The following is a 19496-nucleotide window of genomic DNA, read 5'->3' on the forward strand; positions in this document are numbered from 1 at the left end:
CCTCGGACACCAATAAATATTACACTTCACTTTTCTTTGCTTATTTTTATTGTAATATATATTCAAAAAATTCAAAATTCAAAATTTTTATTTGCAACCAAGTACATATTATATAAATCAACATACATTGACGAAATATTCAACTTGTGCCTTGTTCGGGCGTTTGCAAAACAATTAGAAAATTATAATTTTAGTGATATTATTTATCAAGACATCATTAAATTTATCTTAGACAGTTAATAAGATTTAATTTTTCTTTAAAGGAAAATCAAATCGTTTTAGAAAGAAAGGTGGCGTTAAACTTATGTACAACGCCACGTTTCTTTCTAAAACGAGCTCATAAGCTCGTAGAAGCGCCATCTAGTATCGAGTAGATTGAAGCCTAATCTATTTTAATAACATTTGTCTATGGAATTTGGCACGATTTCTTGGGTGAAGTTCAATTTTGACAGTTCTAATGTATCAGTGGTCATCTTATTTTTTATATCTCCTTGCATTTTGATACAAAATATTAGTAATTCGTGAAGTGGTATTACGTGAACAAGATGAAAATACGAGCCCACGCACTTCGAGAACGGTGGAATGCGGTCCGCTAGCATCGGTGAGCCATTAAAATTGTTAAATTAATGCTTGAATGTCCTTATTTTTAACTGATTAAAAAAACTGTAGTCAATTGGCTGTTAACCTTTTAACTAAAGGCGAGAGACGCGTAATTTGACGCTGTCTCGTGTATAATTTTATTACAAATCGCCTAGTCGCCGCATACATCTGTCCTGTGCCACCGGCTACGATTATTTTCGGCGTCTCACACCAAAAAATATAAGCAAACTTTATTCCGCCACTTACTTATCACATAATTGTACTGTTATCTCAATCATAATACTAAATATATTTTAAACCGTTGATTGGTTCTAACTGTCTGATAATATCCCTAACCGTCATAACTTCAGTTATCAATTTTTTTGGAAAATAATCTGATGTGTTGATAGTGTTCCTAGTGCGCTAATGAGTTTATTTCCGTGGAGGAGTCGAGAGCTGGGTTCCCGTGGGGCTATCGATGGTAAATTTTTATATTTATTTTCTATATGAATGCTGTAATAATATTTATCTTTATCTGAGAATGCAAATTCAGTTTTATCATGAATGTTTTATCTGATAGGGCAAGCTTCCTTTTTATGTAATAGGATATCAAATATTTTTGTTTATTTATTTCTTTGACCTTTATTCCTTAATATAAGAATAGATTTTCCCCTTATAATTTGATTTAGTATGAACTACATTGTTGTCGGAGTTCTGATTTTACATTTTTTACAGGACATACAGATCTAATAATGTTATCTTTCCCAAATATTCCAATACATGCATTTCTTTTAATTAATTAGGGTATTCAAAACATGGCTACTTTTCGACAGGATAAATCATTTTAACTACTTGCCATTAATTATAATATTTATCAATATATACTCGGCCAATTTTAAATTTTAATTGCCAAGCTGAACTAGTTCTGAGGTGGCATGTGAAATTTCAAGTATTAAATGTGAATATAAATAATTTATACATCAATTTTATTGCTGTGTTTTAAACAGACCAAATTGTTTTTTGATGCAAAACTTTCAGAAAAATTAAAGCAAAACTTTTTATAAATTTTGAATTTCTTTAAAATTTATTTATCTTTTAAACTTTATTTATGCAAATAAGTAATTGGATTATCATATAATATAATGCTCTTAATCTTTCTGTTAAGTTAAATCGGTGCCATTATGAGCCTTTAATCCTTCGATCGTTGATTCTTGGAAATCTATTGTTATTCTATTGTGTCTCGCTCATCGATGAGCCTGTGGGACTTGATGTGTTAATCTGATATATTATCATAAAACATAATACTTTCAACAGTTGGAGGTACTCCAGGAGTAACTCTTTGTACTAATTAATTCTGGATTTGTCTCAAAATATAACATTGCTTCTTCAGTTTTCAGCCGAGTGTAAATTCAGGGTATTTATCACCTACACCATATACAAACAGACATATAATTTTAATAGTTTTATAAATATAATACTCATTATATTTTGAAACTGAAATGATTTAATATTATGAAACTGAAGTGCTTAAGCAAGCACATTGTTATGTAATTTCCTGAATAATTAATGTTATGAATGAAAGTTTAAGAAATAGTAATATAACCCCAATAGGGTGTTCTAGCACATAAAAGAAGGAACATGTTCATAGCCAGGGACTACAATCTCATACTTCGATCTCAGGCTGTATCACTTGCGTATGAAACAGCATTTAATATGATACATGTCAGTGAGTTACTTTGCCACTGAACAAACATTCGAAGAATGAGACTCGTGCCCCAGCGTCGCAGAACACAATTGAATAAAAGCGCGCTTCATTCTTCATTGTATTTAATAAACCTAGAACCGGTGACGACTGCGGGAGCTATTTAAATACGAGTCTAAGGCCCAATTGCGCCGGTCTAAGTTATTGTTAAACGTTATTTAAATGTAACCTTTTTTATAAACCCGATAGGTCGTGATGATGATGGGTAAATTCCCGCGCGTGTATCTACACACACTGGCAAAATTAGCGGAACATAGGTAAAAAGGGCCAAAACTTGAACTCAAGTGGGTCGGGCTTTCTGAAAGCCTTTTTTATAGCTTCTAAGCTCATTCAAGAAATAAAATATTGAACAAAACTGGCAAGTTGACAGGTTTTTATAGCAATTATGCCCTAATAAGTGTTTTTCGATTATTGACGTTGTAAGTGTTCCTGATAAGAATGGCGTTTTAGCGGGGTGCAAGGTATGCTCAGCTCATTTGATTGTTTGGTTTTTGGAAGAACACATTGCTTAGATACAAAATTAGTGATTTCCCAGCATCTGCGACAGCTAGAGCTGTAACCACGATAGAGAAAGGTCACACCTACCGTTCGGTCAGTCAGGCCTTAGGTGTGTCGGCTTCCGTGGTTCATCGTAACTTTCAACGCTTCAGAGAGACTGGATCTTACGTTCGGAGACGAGAACAAGGCAGATATCGGGTGACAATGGTTCAGGATGACCATTTTGTAAGGAAACAAAACTTAAGAAATCGACCTCAAACTGCTATGCAGACACGAAACCTGTCGGAACAGGTCCAAGATGAACGTGTAAGTGATTGTACAGTAAGAAGAAGACTCAAAGAAGTTAAATTAAACTCAAAAGTGCCAGCAAGGGCACCAAAACTTGAGACAGGACACCGAAGAGCCAGGCTAAGATTTGCGCGTGAACATCAAAATTAGACAAGTGAGTGAAATCTTGTGCTGTACAGTGATGGGAGCAAATTCTGTATACATTGTATTGACAGGCGATAAAGAATGTGGATAAATCATAAGGAAAGCTACAGGCCATCAAACTTACCGGAAACAGTGGCCTATGATTCAGGCTTCGTAATGGTTTGGAGTTGCATATGATTTGGAGCCCGCATGGAGCTGATGATTATAGATGATGGTACTTTGACAGTACAGGGCTTTAGCACCGACATCCTGGAACTGCATGGTGTGCCTTTTACACAGTTTTAGGTAGTAATTTCAATTTTATGTGCGTCCATAGAGTAAGAAAATCGGGCATTATTACCTAAACGATGCTGGCGTAGCCCAGGTGGAGAGGCCAGCGTGGTCTACGGATGTAGATCCGATTGAAGACGTGTGGCATATCAATGGGTGAACGGTACGAGTTAAAACTCCAGCTCCAAAATGTGTCCAGGAGCTCGAGTTGGCGCTACTGGAGGAGTAGGAGAATATCCCACAGGAAATGATTGACAATTAAAATGCAAGCATGGAATGGCGTATCCAGGCCCTCTTGAGATCCATAGAAGGCATTAAACGCTTTTAACATGGCATTTCTTTAATAAAAATGGAGAATTTATCTTAAAAACTTACTACTGAAATTTCAAAGATTTTCTTAATTTTTCGATTTTTGCTATTTTTTTTTATTTTTCACGTTTTTATGCCACAAATTTATATAAAATTTATTGTTTAATAATCAATTAGTAAATAAATAAATAAATATATAAAAATCAGTGAACAATTAAAAAAAAAATGAAAATTTTGTTATGTTCCTCTAATTTTGCCGGTGTGTTTATATTCTATACTTCCATACTCTTACTTCCATACTAATATTATAAATGCGAAAGTGTGTGGTCTGTCAGTCTGTGTGTTACCTCTTCACGCTCAAACCGCTGAACCGATTTTGTTGAATTTTGGCATGGAGATACTTTGAGTCCCGGAAAAATACATAGGATAGTTTTTATACCGGAAAAATGGACGGCTTAGGCGCGTTAAACGAATAATTTAGCGCCTTGCCTTCATGGTCATCCAGTACATCTCCATATTATTTAAGAAAGTAAAATATGTACTGTATAGTTGTTTTGTGCATTGATCGGTGTATATTGGGTGTATACGGATCTTTTGGCCATCCGCCCAGCTGATGATCCCTTACCTAGGTCTTACACAGAGACCAGAGTGAGCCTGACAACGAAATACAATACATGAACTTTTTCCGCGGAATATTTACCCCTCTACGTGTTTTTATATTACTTTTAAGCATATTATTTTCCCAAATATTAATGTTAAAAATTCACACGATCAACTTCAGGATAATATTCAATCAACTCATTTCATTCCTTCAACTTTAACCCATACTGGCGCAATTGGGCCCGACTAGGTTGGCGCCCTTGGGTACTGAAAAATGCTGCCCCATCATCGAAATATAACTAAAAGTTTTGTAGTTTTGATATATTATATAACTAGCTGTTGCCCGCGACTTCGTCCGCGTGGACTTCAGTTTATAGCGCGCGATGTCAACAAAATAGGTGTCAAAAGCTTTTATAAAAAAACCCTGGTACCCCTTAAATCAATACAGCTGTGCAGTGTGCACACAATAAGTATGTACTTCATTTTTTATATTAAACTTTATATTTTATGCCAAATTTTAAAGCATATTTAGCCCCCCAATTACACAACTTTACCCATAAACTATTTATCATTGATAGGTTTAGCCCCAATTTCACCAACGTCTGTTAGTGTTAACAGCTTGTTAAAATGTCCTGTCTTCTCTTTCATTCATATGAAAAACGAAACAGCTAACGTGATACTAATTCGAGCATTAACTTTAACAGTCGTTGGTGAAATTTGGTCTTAAGGTTACGTCACTGCCTGCACAGATAAAGTACTGAGTTATTTAATAGCGTAGAATAGATATAACAATCGAAAAAAATCGAGACTTAAATGAAAGATGATACCATCTCTTATAGAAAGACTTTTGAGCAAGCGTCAGCGCGATGTAGAAGACGCACGGCGCCATCTATTATGAATTTTTTGAACAAATTTACGACCCTTACAACCCTTTTTTCCAGTAAAAAAGTAGCCTATGTCCTTTCTCAGGCTTTAGACTATCTGTATACAAAATTTCATTACAATCGGTTCGGTAGTTTTGGCGTTTGGCGTGAAAGCGAGACTAACAGACAGACAGAGATACTTTCGCATTTATAATATTAGTATAGATTATGTGCACACTGCATAGCTGTTTTTGGGTATTTTGATTAATTAAGGGCCGCGCTACACCGGAATGGCAGCGGCGAGGCGAGCACTTTTAGCGCTGCCATTCCGGTGTAGCGCGGCCCTAAGAGGGGTACAACTTACCAGGGTTTTAAAAAGTTTTTAAATTTGACACAAATTTTGTTGACACCGCGCGCTATAAACTAAAGTCCACGCGGACGAAGTCGCGGGCAACAGCTAGTTATGAATAAAAACAATAATATATAATAAAGTAGGTATGATTAGTTCTGTTACAATAATGAAGTAAAAAATAAAACGCCATCTGTTTTCATATATTAGAATTAAAATGTTGATTGCATTGATATATTTTCTGGATGGAATATATGCCAACACGGTACACTCGAACTCCTTAGAAATGCAGTAGTTCTATAAGATAAGATAGATTGATTATTATTATACCAAGTGATAATATTATTATTTAAACATAATATTCTAACGTATTAAAAACTATAAACAAAAACATAATAACTAATAAGTATGATTAGTTCTACGAGGGCTGCTATTTATGTATCCGGAACTGGCCACTTACAAGAACAATATTTAAAAAGTAATTACAACATTTGAAAATAGAACTCTTTGGTTGAAGAATACATTTTGTTTCATGTGACTGTCAATTATTTTTCCATTGTGGCGTCATTTTGAAAATTGCGTGTCTTCATTTGCCATGGATTTAACGCGTGAACATTTTCGTGCAATGATTTACTACGATTTTCGGCGTGGGCTAAATCAACAACAGTGCTTTATTCAACTCACCGCAACTTTTGGAGATGAAGCACCATCAAAAACCACTGTTTATCACTGGTACAGTGAGTTTAATCGTGGGCGGTCTATGCTCACGGATGAAAATAAAGAAGGTCGCCCTAAAACAGCTGTTGTCCCACAAAATATAGATGCTGTGCGGGAACTAATAATGCGTGATCGTCATGTTACATATCGCGAGATAGAGGCGTCCTTAGGCATAAGTATGACGAGCATACATAAGATATTACACGAACATTTGGCTGTAAAAAAAATATGTTCGCGTTGGATTCCGCACAACTTGACAATCGATCAAAAACGGGCTCGTGTCGATTGGTGCAAAAAAATGATAAAAAAATACAACCGTGGTACGTCAAAAGCCGTTTATAATATCTACACAGGTGATGAATCTTGGATCTATGCATATGACCCCGAAACTAAACAACAGTCAACGGTGTGGGTGTTCCAAGATGAGCCGAAACCAACAAAAGTTACTCGTGCAAAAAGTACTTTGAAGCAAATGGTCGCCTGTTTTTTTGGAATTAATGGACATGTGGCTACAGTGCCATTAGAGAATCGTAAAACGGTTAATTCTGAATGGTATACGACCATTTGTTTACCAGAAGTCTTTGAAGAAATAAGAAAGGACAACCGACAACGCAGAATCATATTACATCACGACAATGCTAGCTGTCACACCTCAGCTGAAACAACTCAGTTTTTGGAGGGTCAAAAGATCGAATTGACTGGTCATCCGCCGTACAGCCCTGATTGGCACCTAACGATTTCTTTTTATTTCCATACGCGAAGAACAAATTACGTGGTCAACGTTTTTCGAGCCGCGAAGAGGCTGTTGATGCGTTCAAAATGCACGTTTTGGAGATACCTCAATCAGAATGGAAAAAGTGCTATGAAAATTGGTTCCAGCGTATGCAAAAGTGTGTCGATCATCGCGGCGAATATTTTGAAAAGCAATAAAACCATATTAAATGATATATGTTTGTTTCTTTTTTTAATTCCGGATACATAAATAGCAGCCCTCGTATGTTACAATAAAGTAAAAAATAACACGCCATCTGTTGAATCGTATTAGAACTAAAATGTTCATTGCATCGATATATTTCTGGATTTTTTATAATATTATACATAAAATATATTTAAGATTTTTGAAATATTATTTTAATACACATCCAAGACCCAGGAACATTGAAAACTTTTTGTTCCGCCTGCGGGACTCGAACCCAGGACCCCCGGGATGAGCGCTGGCCACGCGCAATGCGAATTAATTTTCATCGATATTTTCATGGAAATAAGATATTTTCCCACATCAAAATGTAGCCTATGTCCTTTCTCAGACTCTAGAATAACTGTGTACAAAATTTCATTGCAATCGGTTCAGTAGTTTTGGCGTGAAAGCGAGACAGACAGACAGACAGAGATACTTTCGCATTTATAATATTAGTATAGATTAGTATAGATTTTAAGGAGAAAGAAATAAATAAACTTAATTAACTATTATTTCATTGAATGAGTCGAATTTCTTAAATTATATTATTTATATAATTAATTAAAAGAAATATAAATCTATCAAGAAATTTTGATGACATTATTAAAAAGTTTTCTCCACTCTCCAAATTTTGCCGCCCTAGAGAACTTGCCGCCCTGGGCACTAGCCCCGACTGCCCCTGGTGTAAATCCACCCCTGGTTAAGGCATACTTATAGCAGCAATTAGTTCTGCTCTACCAAACTGTATTAAAAAAAAACCAACTTCAAAATTGTACGTAATAATTGAGAATTAAAACTTCATATCTCAAACTACTGAACCGATTTTGATGAAACATGTACTATTCCCTAAGTTGAACAATACCTAGTACAACAAAAAAAGAATGACTGAAATCGGAATGGTAATTCCAGCGATATCCGAATTCTGAACACAAACGTAAAAACATACCTACATACTTACATACATACATACACTTTTGAAATTGGTACGTTTTTTCAGACGCTGATATAGACTATAACATATACGAAAATTATGCAGTTCGGGAAATATTAGGTACATACATATGCGTCGAATTGATAACCTCCTTTTTTTAAGTCGGTTAAAAATGTAAGTAATTTATACATGGAACGTAGCATGGAACATTCTCGTTCACATCGCACGTTAAAATATGTATATTCAGATTAGCAATAAATGGAAAATACCAGAAGCTTTAAAGCTAATGATTAAGCGCCAATTTCACCAAAACTCGATTAAGATTATCGTATACGTTTGGTTTCCCGTTTGCCTTGTATGACTAAAAAAATCGGCCAAGTGCGAGTCGGACTCGCGCATGAAGGGTTCCGTACTGATACAGAGCAAAAATAGGCTAAAAATTGTGTTTTTTGTATGGGACCCGCCCTTAAATTTTTATTTTATGTTAATATTATTATTTAATATTAAAGTACACATGCAACATAAAGATTGTGTAAAAAATTCAAGTGCCATTGGGACTCAGCTGATCTCAGACTGGCCGTGTAAGCATTGTCTTAGTATCATTCAATAAAAAAAACTATAATTCATTTTCAATTTGTCACCTTATTGTCAACAGACTTCGACCATAATAATTCGTATGTATAGGCTTGTTACTCAAAAATCTGTCATTTTTCCTAGTGAGTGTGTTGAAAAAAAAATGTATGATAAAAGCATAAACTTATAATATACTGTCGTATAGACCACCTGACAACCCGAAAATGCGTGACCATTTTTGATCTGTCAATGTGTGCGTGTGCTAGTGATGTATATTTTACTATCGATAGTATAGTATTTTGCTATCGATAGTTTAGTCCGTTCGAGTTATTTTACCTGAGTTTCTATAAGAAATAAATAATATGCAACTTTGACAGATTTTGTATTTCAAATTAGGTATCATAAATTTTAATTGGCAAAAAAGGTGACGATTGAAAAGTAGATACACATTTTCGTTTGGAATGATTTTCCAATCGTCATTCGTCGGATATGTTATGACATGACATGAGGTTCTTATAGGGGTAAATAATATACACATAACACATTATAAAGTTACTTATTTATTACTTAGGTAAAATCTATCTGGTAAATCAGCCCTTACATTGCTGCATTGAAAGTAAACGTTGAAAGTAAACAACACACATAGTATATTATATTTTATTCTTAAATTAAATACATATCATAAAATATCATAATACTTTTGGGAGTGCGTCCGCTGCCGGCGCCGGCTCCCAAAAATATCAGTAATGGGAACTACGGTAAGTATACTGCCGGCAGCCGAGATATAAAACAACGACTGCCGGCGCTGGCACTCAAAATGGGAGCCGGTGATAATGCGTAAAGCGCTAGACTTTATTACAATTATTTTTAACCGACTTCCAAAAAGGAGGAGGTTAGACGTTCGGCTGTGGATATATTTTTTATGTATGTTCAACGATTACACCGCCGTTTGTGAACCGATTTGAAGGTAAAGACAGTAGTAATATTATACTTAAATGAACTAAAAAGTATTAAATAATCCTTATTCTGTACTCAGTATTTCTGTTCTCAATCTTCATAATTTTGAAGTCGGTACCAGTCCTATTAATAAGTATAATATAAGTTGCAGTTATACCTATTCTGTCAGAGAATTGTCTATTATATTATTGAAAGCTGCATTCAATGAGTATTACATTCAAGTGACTGATCTGTGAAACCTTGATTATATACAAGGTATGTCAAAAGATAATTATTACTTAAAAATAATCGTTACAATAAGATAATAGATATGTCCTTTTTAAGGTGATAAATATAAAGGTAAATGATTTTTATTTTAGTTTTATGTTATTGTAAAATATCGATAAGCATATCGATAAATTTGATTCAAGCACTAGCGTATATGTAAAAAAATTTAATGAAAAATTTTTCCTCAAAATTTGTGTAATATAAGAACAACAGTAACTTTAGTTACGCAAAATATGAAAGTAAAAGAGAGGATTCACAATATTTTATTTTAAATAGAGAGCTAAAGACAGAATAGAGCAAAAATAAGCACATCGTAGCAATTAGGACATGAAGATTAATTACCTGTGAAATGTATATTTTTCAGGATTATTCTTATGATTTACACTGCCATGAAATACACAACAAGTAACCATTTTTAAATATAATAATATTTATTAAAAATAACAAACAAATTTAACAATATATTGGAAATACCGAAAGGCCATAAAAACGATTGACGACTTTTGACGACCTGTCAAATAAAAGTTGTTACAATTTTCATTAGACTGCCTCTCTCTTTTCATCTTGTTATAATTCCATAAAGGATTTTCTTCTCTCTCGCACTCTTTGTTGGTCTATGCATTATAAGTTTATGGATAAAAGCATAATTTCAAAATAATATTAGCTCGATGCACTCTTTACCATATAAACTATAACTGTGCAAAATTTCATTCACCTACGTTTCTCAATTTTTCGTCAAAAGGGATACAACGTTTTTGGCTCACGTATTAATATATAGATTTTTTCCATTTTTATATCAAAATCTTAATGCGGTTCACGGACTACATCTACTTACCAACTTTAAATAGTAAGTATAGCTCTTATAATAGTTTCGGAAAAAAGTGGCTGTGACATACGGACGGACAGACAGACAGACATACAGACAGACAAACAGACATGACGAATCTATAACGTTTTTTAGGGTTCCGTACCTCAAAAGGAAAAAACGGAACCCTTATAGGATCACTTTGTTGTCCGTCTGTCCGTCCGTCCGTCTGTCAAGACCCTTTTTCTCAGGAACGCGAGGAGGTATGAAGCTGAAATTTATATCAATTACTCAGGTCTACTGTCCCTTGAAGCTGTGAAAAAATCAAACTTCTAAGCCAACGCAATCAAAAGATACAGCCGTTTATGCCGCAAATTTTCGACACTTGCAAGGGAATCAAAACCTACAGGGTGCTTCCCGTGAACTCAGAATCTTGAAATTTGGTACGAAGCAACGTCTTATAGCATAGATAAAGGAAAAATTACGAAAACCATAAATTTTTAGTTACATCACATAATATATTTTTTTAAATAATTTTAAACTTACTACCCATTTCCTCATAAACGCGTAGAGGTATTAAATTGAAATTCATACCAAATACTCAGGTCTATAATACCTTTAAGCTGTCGGAACCCTCGGTGCGCGAGTCCGACTCGCACTTGGCCGGTTTTTTTTCCATTTGGCTACGGAACCCTAAAACGCGTTTATTTTAACCCCTTATTTGGATATTCTCATTCACAAAAGTCGTGTCGTCGACGAGTAATAGCTTTTTAGGCTAGATTTAAACAAAAAAGTATTCCATGAAAGTTAACATTAATAGCATTTTGAGTTTGACTAATATTTTTGGTAGAACACGAAATTGGTTTAATGGACGTGGTAATTTATGAGGACATCTCACCAGTATGTAAATTATAATTCCGTTGTGGGAACCGCCAGCTTCTGTTGATATAGCTAATTGAAACATATAATATATCGGATATGATTAATCTTTACACAAATTATTCGTCAACGTACTGTCATTATAATTATTAATTGCTAGTTGTCCAGTCAAAAGTTGTTTTGCCTTATTATTTATTAAACCAAATAAACAATCGCACTTGGCCGATTATTATTCTTCCATTTACTGATGAGAGCTTTTTAGCTCTGTCATGACTGGTTTATTACAATTTATCTTTCTCCCTCTTTGCTTGGGAAGGAAAATTGATACCTCCCACTCCTACATCCCTATTTCCTAGACATTTCGTCTTTTTTCGTTGCCGGTCTCATAACGATTTTAACTTGTCCTTCGGCCATTCTAGAAATCAAATCTTAATCAAATATTTTTGTGGTTGCAGCATTTGCACGTTCGAGGAGTCGCGCGCACGGACGAAGCAGCCTTAAAAGGCTCTACTAGTTACATAACTCAAAACAAAACATAATTAATTTTTGATGTGATTTTATTTTCTGAATATTAATTTAATGATTGAGAGAGTCGGGTCTAATGGATTTGGTGAATATTCGTCTTAATGTTACTTGATCGGCGACACCTAATAATTTATTTCATAATAACGATCCAGTTTGCATTTAATACTAAGAATATTAGGAAAAAATATTTTGCACACAGTATAAAACAAAGTCGCTTTCTATGTCCCTATCTATGTCCCTTTGTATGCTTAAATCTTTAAAACTACGCAACGGATTTTGAAGGGGGGTTTTTTGAATAGATGGAGTAATTGAAGAGGAAGGTTTATAATCTATACTTAATATTATAAATGCGAAAGTATCTCTGTCTGTCTGTCTGTCTCGCTTTCACGCCAAAACTACCGAACCGATTTTAATGAAATTTTATATACAGATAGTCTAAAGCCTGAGAAAGGACATAGGCTACTTTTTTACTGGAAAAAAGGGTTGTAAGGGGGTGAAAATGCGTAAATTTGTTCAAGTTAAGTTAGTTCCAAAAAATCATAATAGATGGCGCCGTGAATCTTCTACATCGCGGTGACGCTTGCCTAGACTTCTTTCTATAAGAGGTGGTGTCATCTTACATTCGAGTTTGGATTTTTTTTCGATTGTTATTACTTTTTTACGTTATTAAATAACTCAGTACTTTATCTATGCAGTGACGTAACCTTAAAAGTTAAACCTATCAATGATATAAATAGTTTATGGGTAAAGTTGTGTAATTATGGGCCTAAATAAGCTTTAAAATTTGGCATAAAATATAAAGTTTAATTTTAAAAAATGAAATATTATGTACACACTGCACAGCTGTTTTGATTTAAGAGGTACCAGGATTTTTTTATAAAAGCTTTTGACACCAATTTTGTTGACATCGCGCTATAAACTGAAGTACACGCGGACGAAGTTGCGGGCAACAGCTAGTTATGTATAATAACATCCCATCAAAAACATCCTATAAAAAAACCAAGTCTCGCAACTCAGTTTTTATACCGTAAAAATTTAATGAGATCCATGCAATACCAAGTCGGTTAAATTAAAAATCTTTTACATTTTAAATAAATAGATCGACTTGGACATCGCATGATTAGATTGTTTAGTATAACACTATACAGTATCACACAGCACTACGGGCCTGCATCAATCGCATGGAGCGCGATAAAATAAACAATCTAATAATATAATAATCTATATATATAAAACTTAAAGGTGACTGACTGATTGACATTATAGTGATCTATCAACGCACAGCCCAAACCACTGGACGGATCGGGCTGAAATTTGGCATGCAGGTATGTTGTGATGTTATGACGTAGGCATCCGCTAAGAAAGGATTTTGATAAATTCCAACCCCAAGGGGTTCAAATAGGTGATGAAAGTTTGTGTATAATAATACCTCTTAACGCGAGGGAAGCCGCGGGGAAAAGCTCGTTATGTATAAATTGTAAGATACATTGTGTTTTCATGCGATGTCCAAGTCGATCTATTTATCCCGGATCTAACAAACACAGGACTCCCTCCACGACCGGCCGGTCTACCTTAGAAGGGACCGGACTTCCACCAAAGTTAGGGAACGCTTCGGCAAACTGAAGCGTTCCCCTCGGCGCCGGGACTGGCTAAGCCGGGGAGGTTCCCATCCTCTCCCGGAGCCCCGTTAGACGAGTCTTAGGAGGTTCGCATAGCGTCGCCTCCGTACTCCGGTCCTACGCCGGCGGAGCGGCAGAGAGGTAGGATCGTCCTCTCTGTCCGCTCCGCGGAACATAGGCTACTTTTGGTCTTGGAAAAACGTCAGGTTTCCAATGGAGGTTTGCAAGAATATTCGTATTTTAAGCGATTTTTGAATTCCACGCGAGCGAAGCCGCGGGCAAAAGCTAGTGCTTCATATATATAGATACTAGAGATGTGGCGATCATGACTTTGGCCGACTAGCTGACTAGCCGATTAGTCGGCTGCAAAGAAGCCGACTAATGTAGCCGCAATAAAGCCAGACTTTCTTGGCATTTTGCTATTAAGCAGGTAGGCAACAAACATAAAGATTTATTCAAATTTTGTAAAAGTGACATAATTCCTAAAAACAATATCTAAAATGCTATTTAAAATACCACAATGGATCAGAGAAAATCTCGGATGAAGAAGACTGCTTTTGAATAATTAATCTAATAAATACTTATCTCAATTTTTCATGTAAACAAAGGCTGTGATGGTATGTAAGTGTCCTAAAATGCAGAAATTTTTAAGAACTACTTGACTCCGCGAACTTCGATTCATGGGCCTGCAAAACAGTCGGTATTTCGTCAGTACTTTCTGTATTCCCCACACATTTAGGCACTGTCATCTCTCCAGCATATTTGGAAGATCTAGATGAGATCGATAGCCGGTCGTTCGACTTGCAAATATAATATTTTCCATAACACATTGGTGGCCTTATTTTGAGCTTTAATCACTGAACTGTACTTACTTCTAAAATATTTGGCCCATGGTAATAATTTAAAGGACAATTCTATTTTTCACATAATTCCGATTAATATTTTGATATTTATGTAGGTAGGGATTAATAACGAATATGCGAAAAAAGTCACGCTAGAAGGAGATGATTTGAAGTAAATTTTTTAATGAAAGTAATGATAATTATTCGTTAACCTTAAAAGATAGATATAAGCTGCCCTGGGCTTTTTTGTAGATAATGATGAGTACTATAAACATGTATAACATTTTTTTGATGTATCATCAGTATTTTTCGTAGCGGAAGCGAAATAATGAAATTTTTGGCAAATTTTTACCACTTTGGGTTATATTTTTGCTATTTTCGGTAGGATCCCTAATATTTTTCAGAATAATACATAGCCTGTGTTCTTTGCAAATGAAGTAGCTTTCCAAAGTAAAAGAATTTTTAAAATTAGTGCAGTAGTTATTGAGCCCATTCAATACAAACAAACAAATGAATAAAACAAACTTTTCGTCTTTATAATTAATTTATATTTTTTTTATTATTAATTTATATTTTGTTAAGTTAATATAAGTTATGCTAAAAAAATTCAACAAAATAGTGTTGGTAATAATTTTTAATTTCAATGTTTTAAGTAAGTTCATTCGGATGAAAATTTGATTTTCCGAATTATTTAAATCATAAGAAATGTTTTGTATTTTCACACGTCCATTGTTTTTACGTTTTATTTGACAGAAGTCCATAAAACTATTTTTTTTCTTTAAATTGTTGTCGTTTTGTTGGTAATTTCTACATGCGACATACTTTTAAATTAACAGTTATCACTTAACAATGACGTAAATGCCACTTCCGACAAGCAATCATCGATTTTCTACAAGCAACAATATCGGTTCTGGCACTTCCGACAAATCAGCATTACTCGTACCCCGTTAAAAAGGTCAGAAGTGACTTTTCTCATATTTAGGCATAAAATACGAGATACTCATAATAACATATCAAACGTAAATAACTTTTATAGTATTACCCTGAAATTTCATGATCCTACTTGAAATAAGTAAAAAGTTATGCACAATTTAGACTTTGAATCGCTCTCCTGTAAAGTTGTCGTTTTTCACATCCGACATTGTTAATAGTCATGGACGATATGTACTTTAATAAATAATAATAATATTTAAATAAAATAAAAATTTAAGGGGGGCTCCCATACAAAAAACAAATTTTTGGCCTACTTTTGCTCTATAACGGTACGGAACCCTTCGTGCGCGAGTCCGACTCGGTTATTTGTATATTGATAGGTTAATACTTAATAGTTATATAATTTAAGAGTAACATTGTCCTACAAATAAAGCAGTCCATATTAAATATGTACGTATATGTGTTGTATTATAGTTTTTTTTAGGACAATCAAATCTAAGTATAAAATCCTTTCTATCTCTATTAGCTACCACTTTCGAGATTTTTCGCAAATAAAATTGTTGTTCGTCTTATCAAAATGAAGCTAGGTACTCACAAAAAATTAGCTTGATAGTAATAAAAAAAATGTTCTAGGGCTCCCGTATATGTTCGATATACGGTCGATTGTACCACATTATAGATGTGGTACAATCGACCGCAAGAAAGAACATATACGGGAGCCCTAGAACATATTAGGCTACTTTATAACACAAATTTTATCAACTTTTCGCCGAAGTAGCGGGCTTCATGTAGTCTAATAGCATCAGGACTAATTAGAATCAAAAGCCAAGGTCAATGACCACTTGCGCCAATTTTTTACGAGCAAATTACTAATAAATAAACAGTATAAATATTAATATCGCCTTATCTGTCACAGTAAACCAAAAACTAGTCTGAGATGGGTTGTAAAAGTCGGTTTTAGTGTTTGCTCGATATTCATTTAATTAATTAATAATATTACATTTTTTACATCTGCGACGCTGATGTGTAAGCAAAATATGGTGTGACTTATGGCAGTCCTTAATGTGTATCATTCGGAGTTGAGTTTTATTCAAAATGGAGGTTTTCTCCTGGTTAGTTTTCAAACACGTGGTAGGTACCAATTTGAAATAAAAAAATCTTAATTCATACTATACTAATATTATAAATGCGAAAGTATGTCTGTTTGTCTGTTACCTCTTCATGCTCAAGCCGCTGAACCGATTTTGCTGAAATTTCGTATGGAGATGATTTGAGTCCCGGGAAATGACATAGGATACTTTCTATCCCGGAATCCAGTTACAAATACAGTTCGGGCGTAAACGGAGTTGCGGGCCTCATCTAGTTTTAAATAAAATAAAAATTGTTTTATTTCTGAATAAAATTGAACAAAATGTTTTCAGAACGTCCTACGTGCTGTCGACCGACGGTTCGGGAACTTACCAAAAATAATTATGAGATACAAGTAATAATAGTTAAAAAAAACTTTTTTTTAAATTATTGCATTTGGCTCTTAATATGTATGCAAAGTTTCGAATTAATTAGACTACTGGAGTTAGGTGAATACGTGCTCAAAGATTCCGTTACATATGAAATGAAATATATACTGTACAATGTAGGTACATTGTACATAATATAATAAGTATATATGGGCAGTAGCCCATGCTTATAAAAGGGTGTAAAGAGGGCGATTAACCCAAAAAATGAAACATCCTTCCTCCTTCTCTCTTCACACTCACGCCCGTCTTTCATAATATGCCAGGTGAAAAAGGACGACGCGGAATCAGCGCCAAGTTAGTTTTTTCTTAATGACTCGATAAATATACAACATTTTAAAAATCCGCTAGGTCAGTTTCTCAATGATAGAATTTTATACAATGTGTTAAAATATCAACTTAATGTAATGCACGGCTATGGCAATATATGAAAAATTCGTGAAAATTAGATCCATTTTTGTGATTTTTTTCTATAGAGAAATTTTTAAGATATCGTGTTTCCGCTAGGTTGGATCCTCGGAAATATAATGTAGTATCTATGTTTAAAAAATGAAACAATTCGAGGCTTATCTTCAAATATAAAAATGAATTATAAAATCGACAATTTTGGGTTAGTCGCCCCCTTAAATAAGCTACCGTAGTGACTATGAGAACTGAGAAGTAACAGCTAGTACAGTATACAGTCAGCAGACTGCAACCGCGAAGGACGTCGTAGCGGGCTCGTAGCACCTCGTAGCGCGCTACGTACGAACACTAGTTCTGTAGCTCTACCATGAGTTAAGTATTTTTCGATACTCGATACCGACTACCGTAAATTTTTAGTATGGCAAATTTTACAGCGCCTCTAGCGGTTACTTGCGGAACTAAAATCGCCATACTAAATATTTACGTAGTCGGTATCGAGTATCGATAAATACTATAGCTTTAAACACATGGTAGAGCTACTGTACTACATTATCTTTAAGACGCTCCCCCTACGGAGATGCCGTAATTTACCGTTTTTAGACCCTTATCAACTTATAATTTGGAGGATACAAAATAATAATAAAAAATACAGCAATAATCTTCAGTATATGAACGTACATTTTATAGATATTAATTTCCTATTTTTGTTTATTATACTCATGATATCAGCTTCCAAAGTAATACCAATTTATTTCAACCAAGTTTTGTTGATGACAGAACCCTAAAACGGAACCCTAACCAGCTGATTTTTTGTATATTGGTAGGTTAATAATTATATTAATAATTATATTTATAATTTAACAGTAATCCATACTAATATTATAAATGCGAAAGTATCTCTGTCTGTCTGTCTGTCTGTCTCGCTTTCACGCCAAAACTACTGAACCGATTGCAATGAAATTTTGTACACAGTTATTCTAGAGTCTGAGAAAGGACATAGGCTACATTTTGATGTGGGAAAATATCTTATTTCCATGAAAATATCGATGAAAATGAATTCGCATTGCGCGTGGCTAGCGCTCATCCCGGGGGTCCTGGGTTCGAGTCCCGCAGGCGGAACAAAAAGTTTTCAATGTTCCTGGGTCTTGGATGTGTATTCAAATAAAATTTCAAAAATTTTAAATATATTTTAATTTTAAATAATTAATTCTGGATTTTTTATAATTTTAATAATTATAAAATATCCAGAAATATATCGATGCAATGAACATTTTAGTTCTAATACGATTCAACAGATGGCGTTTTATTTTTACTTCATTGTAACATAGAACTAATCATACTTATTAGTTATTATGTTTTTGTTTATAGTTTTTAATACGTTAGAATATTATGTTTAATAATATTATCACTTGCTATAATAATAATCAATCTATCTTATCTTATAGAACTCCTACTGCATTTCTAATATATGTGACAAGTTGACAACAGAAGGCGCTCTAAAATAAAGGAGTTCAAGTGTACCGTGTTGGCCTATATTCCATCCAGAAAATGTATCAATGCAATCAACATTTTAATTCTAATATATGAAAACAGATGGCGTTTTATTTTTTACTTAAATATATTTTATGTATAATATTATAAAAAATCCAGAAATATATCGATGCAATGAACATTTTAGTTCTAATACGATTCAACAGATGGGCGTTTTATTTTTTACTTCATTGTAACATAGAACTAATCATACTTATTAGTTACTAGCTGTTGCCCGCGACTTCGTCCGCGTGGACTTCAGTTTATAAAGCGCGATGTCAACAAAATTGGTGTCAAAAGCTTTTATAAAAAAACCCTGGTACCCCTTAAATCAAAAGCTGTGCAGTGTGCACACAATAAGTATTTCATTTTTTTATAT

At 34.2% G+C, this 19496-nt stretch overlaps 1 protein-coding gene across 2 annotated transcripts in view; it reads left to right on the top strand.

Annotated features, from left to right (window-relative positions):
* Positions 1–446: 446 nt before the first annotated feature.
* Positions 447–19496, top strand: part of LOC121740034 — a 47978-nt gene continuing 28928 nt past the window's right edge. For both annotated transcript variants that reach the window (XM_042132730.1, XM_042132731.1), the window contains exon 1: positions 447–601. The gene's annotated coding sequence lies outside the window, so the exon portion shown is untranslated. The remainder of the gene's footprint in view (positions 602–19496) is intronic.

This window comes from Aricia agestis, chromosome 2 (genome assembly GCF_905147365.1).
Source record: "Aricia agestis chromosome 2, ilAriAges1.1, whole genome shotgun sequence".
NCBI classification, from domain to species: domain Eukaryota; kingdom Metazoa; phylum Arthropoda; class Insecta; order Lepidoptera; family Lycaenidae; genus Aricia; species Aricia agestis.